At 38.3% G+C, this 9,973-nt stretch overlaps 1 non-coding gene across 1 annotated transcript; it reads left to right on the top strand.

Moving 5' to 3' along the window:
* The first annotated feature begins 8,919 nt into the window (after positions 1-8,919).
* On the top strand, positions 8,920-9,025 carry LOC131167206 (small nucleolar RNA R71). The gene has a single exon (XR_009140062.1). It is a non-coding gene; the product is annotated as a small nucleolar RNA R71 (small nucleolar RNA).
* Positions 9,026-9,973: the final 948 nt, after the last annotated feature.

The raw sequence follows: 9,973 nt of genomic DNA, 5'->3' as shown, positions 1-9,973 counted from the left end.
GAAAATTTTGCTATATAAAAATTTAAGATGACTGTATTTGTTAAAGCATTATATTGGAGGTTCTGGAAGGTTATTAATCAGGGAGAAAGTATACTAGTAAAAGTCATTGATTATGTTGATGTTCCTAATTTTGAAATTAAGCTGAATGATAATGATAGGAACTTAATGTAGATAAATTTTGATGCCATGAACACCTTATTGCATGCTTTAGATTCTAACATTCTCTGTGAGGTTATGGCATGTAATAGTGCTATAGAGATATGAGAGGAATTTGAAAAGAGATATAGAGCAACTATGCAAGAAAAGACGATCACTCCTTATGACTCAAGCTCTACGGATCTTGAAGAAGAAAAATGGTGCTTTATAGCTTTAACCGACGATGAGGTAAATTCGTCTTCCTCTGCTTTAGTAGATAATCTAGGTAATGATTCATGTGATAATTCTAATAATGCATCTGACACTGAATCATGTGATAGTTCTGGTAGTGAAAGCATGCCTACTTATGAAGAATTGCAAATTGAATATGTTAGAATTTATAAGTCACTTGTTAAAGCTAATAAAAGATATAATGCCTTGAAAAACAAGTATGATGCATCTTTGAAAGAATGTGAGTCAAAATTTCTCGTTGAAAGGGAAAATGATTTCAAAATCAAACAATTAGTAAACAAGAATGAAAAGTTGGAAAAAGAATTTAATGTTGTAAGATCTCAAACTTCAAGTGATAATAATAAGGATCTTCTCATTACAGAACTTGAATGTAAAGCAAACAACATGACTAAAGAAATTGTGAAATTAAAGGATGTTTTCAAAGGTCTAAAGAACTTAAAAATGCAAGATCTGGAAAAGAAAGTAGAAGACCATGCTAATGATCTATACGTTGACTAGAGGTAAGGACAACTTTAACAAGTTGTTAGGTTCACAAAAGATGACCTTACATAAGGAAGGTATAGGATATAAAACAGATAGAAATAGAAAGAGGAAGAATTTGTACATAGGGTACTTTCGTGAGAGAGTCAAATCAATATGCTAGTACCTCCTTCGGTCCTTATACCCATACCTACTGTGCATTATGTAAAAAAGAAGGGGCATATTAAGTTCGATTGCCCATTCAAATGGAAAGGGGTCAAAATGAAGCAAGTGTGGAGAGTCAAAGAAAAACCCAATTTCATCTCTCCTTGACCCTAAAAATTATCCAAGTTTCAATAGGTTAGAATAGGTGGACTTCATAATCCTTAGGTCATGTATTTAAATCACAAGGGGTTACACAAATTAAGAAATATTCAAAATATGAGAACTTGACTTTGTTCGGTCTGCTGAACCATTTTCAGCTTAGACCATTCGATCAACGAAACATGACATTTGACCAGACAGTTTGACCATATTCAGGCACCTGAGCATTCTAATTCAAAACCTCTTCGGGCCACTGAACTTAGTTCAGGTGGCCGAACTGATTTTCGAGCAACCAAAATTGTGGTTCAACCAACCAAACTGAAATGAACTAAGTTCATTTAGGCTACCGATCGTTGGAACATCAAAAGACTCTTGAGATTTAGCCAACCAACCCAGTGCTTGGCCAACCAAATATACTCAGCTTCTAGGGTAATTATTATGGTTCGGGCGACCGAACGTTGGACCAGGCAACCAAACTATGGTCTATATATATTTCTACCTGCAAAAACCATTTCATTTTCTCCATTTTCTTAAGAGCTCTACAATTCTTTCTCTCTTCCTACTGTTCCACACACCCATTCCAAGCCTACGTTTCCTTAAAAAAAATACTCCTAGCCATGTCGAGAGATCAAAGGTGGCAAAATCCAACGTTGCTCTTTAGCAATGGTTTATTTCGCCTGAGAGAAAGATCAAATACGATAGAGTCTTTAGGCTCAAGGAGCCTATCCTAGGTACAGTTCTCGACGTAGAATTCATGCAGACTCATTTTAATAATATGCTAGACATGTTTTGGTATCAAGGATGGTATAAGTTCATTAGCTATCAACCCATAGGGATATATCCCATTCTTGTCCGTCTATTTTATGCAAACCTTGGATAGGATGACCAGGGATGCTACTCTTGGGTCTATAAGACTGATCTACAGTTTGACGACAGGTATCTGGCCAATGCCCTCAATATCCAGAGAGGAGATTTTGACTTCCCTAACTCGGTCTCGACTTGGATTAACGATCAGGAATTCACTGTGAGTACGTTTGTTAATCTTGTGATGACTAACCCTGTGGTTGATCTTAGTCACACCCCCAACTACAGTTCGCTAACTCTAGAAGCTAAAGTTGTGCACAACCTGATCTCCTACACTATCTTGTCGAATTATGGGTCTAGGGATCATGTTTCATACCTAAACTATTTCGTGATGTGGTGCCTCTTTACGAGGAAGAAGCTGGACTTGCCTAAACTGATCAAAAAGTGGATGTTTGTGAAGACCGTGGGCAAAAGGATTATTCTTCCATATGGGGGCATCCTGACTAAGATTTTTTTTCAAAAAGGACTCTGTATGCAATATTGAAGAAGATAAAGGGCATAGACACCTTCTCCTCCATTACCCTAAAATTGATGGGTTACGAGCTGACCAGCAACATGTGATTGCCAACCATACCCGAGAGAGGACCAGTGCCACAGGAGGTTCCTTAGGAGCAGCCCCACGTACCATCTAATGCTAAGATTATGGCTACCATCACTGGTCTCACTACATTCTTTGGTGAGTTTAGGACTTCTATCCAGAGTGAGATCAGGGAGCAGGCCTCCTCATCCCAGACGAGCCATTCTAAGTTTTACGTCGAGTTCTTAGAGTTCCAGTTTATGGTAAAGGCGAACTTCCACATCCTTAGTGAGTGCTTGAGGGATATGAATGATGAGGATGATGGTGAGGAGCAGATGGATGTGAGCGGCAAAGAGAAAGGGCCTGATGATGGAGAGGCCTAGAGAATGCCTAAGGATCTGCAACTCAAATAGTTTATTTCATACATCTTATCACTTTTATATACATTTGGGTCTGTAATGACTATACAATTTTTATTTTTTCTTTTTGCTTTACATTCTCACCACACTCATGCACAGATACATATATTTATTGTTTTGTGGTGATTGGTTTCAGTCTATATATGATGGCATGCATGCATGTTTTTTTTTAATGTCTTTGATTATTATGTTTGACTGATTAATGCCTCCTGCATGATGGATGCAATTGATGTGTATAACCTGTTGGTAGATATGTTAGGTTCTCGCATGCTCAAAACTGGATGATATACTGTTTGCTTGAATCCTTTTTATGCAGGTTTATATGGGAAATGTCCTGTTTACAAACGACATAATAATGGATTTTCGTTCGACATTTTCTCAAAATATTCAAAAATTTTGCTAAAATATTGATAGATGTGCATGCAAAATCTGTTTCAAATTTCAAATTTCTTGCACTTAGTTCAATTTAATTTGAAACATCTGAAGCTTGTGCATGTGCTTAAATGTTTTGTAATAGGCAGGTATTCATGGGAAAAGCTGTATTTTTAGATGAAATGCTGCCAAAATTTTCCAAATTCACTGCACACATCCTATGCTTTTATAAAAACTAAACATTTTGAATTTAGGTTGTGTTTCTAGAACATCATCTTTTTTGCATCATGAATATTTTCAAAATGATCTATTCTAGCTTACTTCAATCTTTTTTCTAGACTTAAATTCAATATTTTGTGGCAAATTGTATCCCCAAAACACTTGTTGACTATTTCAAAAGGGGGATTTCTTCTTAAGGTGAATTTGCATAAAATGATCTTAAAAGATCATCTTTTGTCATGCTATGTATTTATAAATTTCTAAAACACTTGTGTCATATGCTCAAGTTGTAAGAATAAAGAGAATGCACAATTGAGGGGGAGCCACTTCATTTAGAAATATATGGCTCTAAAACATTAAATGTTTTCTCATATCATTCATTGTTATACTTTACATCTTATGAGAATGTCTTTCAGTCATTATGTGCTTGATCATATTATATCTTTGACTTGAATTCTTAAATTAAGTCTACTGGACTGTTTGAGTTGATGTAAATTGCTGCATATTATTTGTTGAACTCAAACAGGTCACTTAGGTACAAATATTTTTTGTAAAATGCTCTATTTTCAAATGGCATGCTGTCGAAATTTTTAAAAAATCTTCCTAACCATATCTTGTATTTAAATTATTCATACTCAATGTCTTGCCTATATACTTTCAATTTATTATGACCCTTTTTGCGGTTGCCAAAAGGGGGAGAAGAGGCAAAATACATTAACTAGAATTGAGCTTTTAATTATCTTTATGCATATAGTCAGGGGGAGTCTTTCTTTGTTGTACCCACTTTTTCATAAAGTATTTGTCATCATCAAAAAGGGCGAGATTGTTAATCTAATTGTTTATATCCCATTTTGATAATGACAAACACATTGATTCTAATGTTTGCCTTGAACTTGCATGTAAGTTCACTTTATGCATGGAATTGAAAAGAACATTATATCATGATGGCATATGGTGACCTCAAGGGAGATTGAAGAATATTGTGCTTTATTTATAATTGTAATTTGAATATTCTTTAGGTTGGACTGTAACGTTATATGGTCTGTAATAACCGCATCATACATGATAGGACTATATGCTCAAGATACCTTAAATTGACCTTAGGTTCCCACACTTAGTGCACAAGACCCCATTATAGTTCACATGTCATCAGGGATAAATTTAAAATCAAGTAATGGACCTTAGGCTAAATTCATAAGGACTTCAGGTGATCGAACCTGGGAGGTCAAATTGCCTCGATCGATCGAATCGTGGACTGGTAAAAAATTTGACCTGGTTTTAGGCGACCGAACTCAAATGACTTGAGTGTCCATGGTCATCCGAACTCATACCCTTACTTTTCCATCGTCCACGGGTGCCTGAACTTATAGTTCATTTTCACCTCAGGTGACTGAACTTGGCAGTTCGATAGACTGAACTTTGGTTCAGGCGACCAAACCTCAGATAGAATGGAAAATCACCTTGGTCAGCAAACTGAACACTCATTCAGGCACCCCGAACCTTAAAAAGTCACCTTTCCTGTTGTGTCTATTCGGGCGACCGAACCTATGGCTCGGTAGATTGAAACTCTTAGGTTGGCCAAATTTTTACCATAGTTAATTAGGGTAAAACAGGATTAATTTCTTAAACGATTATAATTTTGGCTTTCCACATATATATATATATATATATATATATATATATGTGTGTGTGTGTGTGTGTGTGTGTGTGTGTGTGTGTGTGTGTGTGTGTGTGTGTGTGTTCATTTGCAAAAATTAAGAGAGATTAGCATTTTTAATTAGCTAAAAATCCTCTTAATTTTCAAGTGCATATTTTTCACATACAAAGCTCATACACTCTTTGTTTGTCATTCCTTTGATAAATCCAACTTCCTAAGAGTGTTCTTGAGTGATTCCAACTTGCATAAAACTCTCTTTAAGTTTATTGCTTTGTTGTCTTTATTGAGATTTTTTGCTAAGGCGTTTCCCCCAATTTAACAAACAAATCTTGGTGTGGGAAAACCTTTGTAGCTAGTGAGTCTTTGCATCATTATAGCAAGACACATCAAGCTTGTGGTTTTTTATTGTGCAAATTATTTTCTCACAAGCTTACTTATTTTCAAATATCTCTTGAGCTATTATTTTGAGAAAATCATTTCTGAGATATTTTGAATAGACTTGTTGGAACTCTTTGAAACTTGTTGTGATTGATTTACATTGATACGTTGTTTCAAAGATTGTTTCGAAATACACTCTAGGACTTGATTGCACATTAGCATCAAATTGAGTGTTTAGCACACGTTATTGGCACTGAGCATATTTACTATCTTCTGTGCGTGCATATTTGTCTAGACTGTATTGTGGTACATATTTGCTTGATTAGAAGCACTTTATTTGTATGCAAAAATTATATTGATTGGTGTATTCCAGGCATGGCCCTAAAGAGGGAGACTTGCCCTAGTAAAAGTCCCGGATTGGCTTTGATCCAGTTAGGAAAGTTAGGTGCACCATCGTGGTAAGGTATTGTATTCAGTGTCGCTCCACCCATAAAGTGAGCCCTTAGTAGAATCCTAGTGCTTTTGAGCCAAGGGAGGGAGGTCGGCAAGATTGGCCAAACCCCGATATCATATTCGGTGTCAAGTTTACACTTCCTGCATTATATTCTACTTTGTGCTTGATTTAATTTCCTTACTGAATATACTACATGTCTGATTGGCACAGAATTGCATTTGAATGGAAAATACTGGAATTGCTTTGTATGTACTAAAAGGTGATTAGTATATCATATCTGCAATTTCATATATACTTAGACTGCCCCTAGGTTGCATAATACTGCTACTAGATTAGTTGAACCTAGGAGGAAATTTTTTAATCTCCAATTCACCCCCCCCCCTACTTGGGATTGCACTAAAGTCAAGAAGGGGGGTGACGAGGATCAACCTTGAAGGGGAACGAGTGGGAATGAGACCCATACCCATTGTTTTAAAAAGCTTTTCATATTCCCGACCTAGTCACATGCCACTCTATGCTTGTCGCTTCCCGAAATTGTGGCTAAGGAGCTATTAACTTTTGACCAGTCCATATGACATCTCAGTGATGGTCGCGACCGTGGGCGAATCTCTCAGTATTTTTGAATCTCAGAACATATCAAGGGCGAGACCAAGTCGCCTTTGCTTGTGCTGGTCACCCCTTTAGTCACCTCCCCAACTTTACTTTAAAGACTCTAATCATACTTTATCTACTATTTACAACCTATGAACTCAAGAAGAAAAGAAGAACTCTCAAGTTGCCTCCCGGAAGCGCTAAGTTTACTGTCTTCAGTCTGACACATTAACGTTCATTTCGAGCCTATCTTGGTTCAAAGTTAAAGTTGTCCTCCCCCTTTTCCTTGTCACACTCGTTCTCTTTTACCTCCAACTTGTTGCTAGCTAGGAAACTGAGTCATGATGTATAGAAGGTTGCTCAAAAGGATCCCCCAGTTCAGTAGTGGAGGGGTTCTTAGGCTGAAGTACACTATCCAAAGGGTCCCTCCACTTAATTGAGGGAGCCACTTCCCAAACAACTCTATCAATCATATCCTCATCCACAGCTTGGGCGACTTTAAGTGGATGTTGGGGAGCATGAAATATGTTTAGCCAAAGTTGCTTATAGCCCAAGAAGATGTCCATAATTCTTGCCCTGCATTGAATACAAACGTTAGCCATGGCTAAGAATGGTTGTCCTAATAGGACATGGATCAGATTCGCGCAAAGATTCATATCTAAGATAATGAAATCAACAGGGTAATGGAACTCTTCCACTTTGACCACTACATCCTCTACCACACCCCGGGGTTTCTTTATAGATTGATCAGCAAGACATAATGTGACTGGGTGGGCTGCAAGTCTCCTAGGTTAAGTTGCTGGTAAGTCGAGTATGGAAGGATGTTCACACTTGCCCTTAAGTCTAAAAGTGCCCCATCAATGGCGTTATCTCCAATTACACATGAAATAGTGGGTGAGCCAGGATCTTTTAGCTTAGGAACGAGGTGTCCTAATATCATTAAGCTCATGTTCTTGGCCTGCTTAACCAAACCATCCATATGCACCCTTGACTCATGTTCCTACGTTGATAAGTCCTTAAAGAACTTTGTGAATGTAGGTGATTGCTTGATACCATCTAGGAGAGGTTTTTTAACCTTTACTTGTTTAAACATGTCTTAGATGGACTCAGTTGAGCCCTCTTTCCTAAATATAGAAGGTGCAAGAGGATCTATGGGATGTGTTACTAGTGAGACATGAAATGCCCTATGAGAGGTGAAGTGAGGTTTGGTCCTTCCAGTGACAGATGTGGAATTAAAGGGTTTATGTACTAAACTAGGGGAAGATAAGGTGCAATAATCATCATTGGGTACTAATCTCTTTTCTTCCTCACTCTCTCCCTCCTTTGCTTGCCCTTCAGTTGCATTATTTATCATCCTACCACCTTGTAGAGTGGTCACCTCCTGGGCTTGCTCGGGGTATGATGAGCGGCTAGTGTCTGGTTTACATTCCACCCTATATTGTCCCTTTGGGTTCACTAAGGGCTGAATTGGCAATTTTCCTTCGTCTGTCAGACTCAAAGAAATAGCTAGTTGCCCTAAGGTGGCCTCCAGCTTCACGAAGGACTAGGAGTGGGAATGAAGGAGTTGTCGATCTATTTGGCGATCAGCCTCAATGCTTTTAAGGGCTTTCAACACCGTCTCTTGGAAAGAATCGTATTTGGGTTAAGGAAGAGGTGGCTACTAAAATGATGAAGGTCTAGGGGAAGATGCGAGATGATTCTAATAATTGTAAGGATGAGGGATTTGAGCATCAAGGGCTTGTGGAGGACTTTGGGATTGAAAACCTGGAGCTTGTTGCCTCTAGGAAAAGTTAGGATGTTGTTTCCACCCAGGGTTGTGTGTGTTGGAATAGGTATCGTTTGATGGTTGATCATGCCAATTATGGGTGGCTTTCACTTATTCCTATAAAGTTCAAGTTAGGGTGGTGCATGTGGGCAATTATAGTATGAATGGGAAGGGTCAGAGCAGATTGCACACACTTCTGCACAAGCCTTTGGCTGTGGGTGTTGTCCTAAGAACAAGACCTGAACTATCTTTTGAGCGATGGTGTGCATGGTTGGCGCTAGGTCGTGGCCTGCAGCCAACTCATTAACTCCCTTAGGTTTAGAGGTGGATAGGTTAGGGGGTCTACAAGTTACAGCAGTGTGGTGATGAGAATTCTCAGCTAGGTTCTCCAAAAGAACCCAAGCCTCGTTCTCATGCTTTTTGAGGAAAGTACCTCCGCTTGATGCATCAATCATCGAACTATCTTTCTTAACTAACCCTTCATAAAAGGTTTGAACTAATTGCCACTTGTGGACCTGATGATATGGACATTTACAAAGTAGGTCCCAGAATCGCTCCCAAGCCTCAAAGAAAATTTCCACATCTATTTGTGAAAAACTTGTGATGGCTCTCCTAAGCTGGTTTGTCTTCCCAATTAGAAAGTACTTTTCCAAGAATTTGTGCCGCATGGTGGCCCAGTTGGTCACTGAGATCGGATCTAAGAACGTCAACCAATATTTAGCATTATCCTTCAGAGAGAATAGAAAAAGCCTAAGACAGGGAGCATCATCACTAAAATCAGGTATATAGATGGTGGAGCAAATCTCCAAGAACTCATCTATATGTTGTTAAGGATTTTTTGTTGAATGCCCATAAAAGTTGGGCAGCATCGAGATAATAGAAGTCTTAATCTCAAATGGCACCACTTGAACATCCAGAAACCAGATGCATGATGATGATGTGTATGCATTAGGTACAAAGTAGTCTCTATGAGGTCGATGGGGTTGCTCTCGCACCACAGGTAGGTGGGGAGCTTGGGGTTCCAGGATTTGGTTAGTGGAAACCAGTGGGCACTCATCCATTGCTTTAAGTTTAGACAACTTTGCAAACTCTAGATTAAAGGTAGGTTTCCTAGAGAACCTATGGGATCTTTTAATCTCAAGATCAAGAGGAACTATCTCAGGCTCTAAAGAATGCAAACCAAACATACACACTTGAAGCACACAGAGGTAAGACTTCAGATTCAGCAAACAAAAACAAAAATAAAAATAAAACAAAGAAAAACAATGCAACAATACTCTAAAATGGAAATTGGTCCATAACCATAGCCAAGTACCTGGAAACGACGCCAAAATTTGGTAGGCTTGCCAAGGCTTGGGTCCCTAACTACCAAAGATAAAATTTATAAAACCTAACTAATCCCAAGTTCAGTAGAAAGTGGGGTAAGTCGGCTGTCAATCCCGAGGGACTTAAAGCACAATTATCAAACCACTTCCAAATCATTTTATAGTAACCTTGTGTGAAAAAAAAAGTGAAAAGATGATATTTTGCAATGGGTGAAATCTAACCAATTGCACGAAAGCATTTA

The sequence above is a fragment of the Malania oleifera genome, chromosome 10 (genome assembly GCF_029873635.1).
Source record: "Malania oleifera isolate guangnan ecotype guangnan chromosome 10, ASM2987363v1, whole genome shotgun sequence".
Classification (NCBI taxonomy): domain Eukaryota; kingdom Viridiplantae; phylum Streptophyta; class Magnoliopsida; order Santalales; family Ximeniaceae; genus Malania; species Malania oleifera.
Note: the sequence above shows the minus strand (reverse complement) of the source record. Positions and strands in the feature narration are given on the sequence as shown.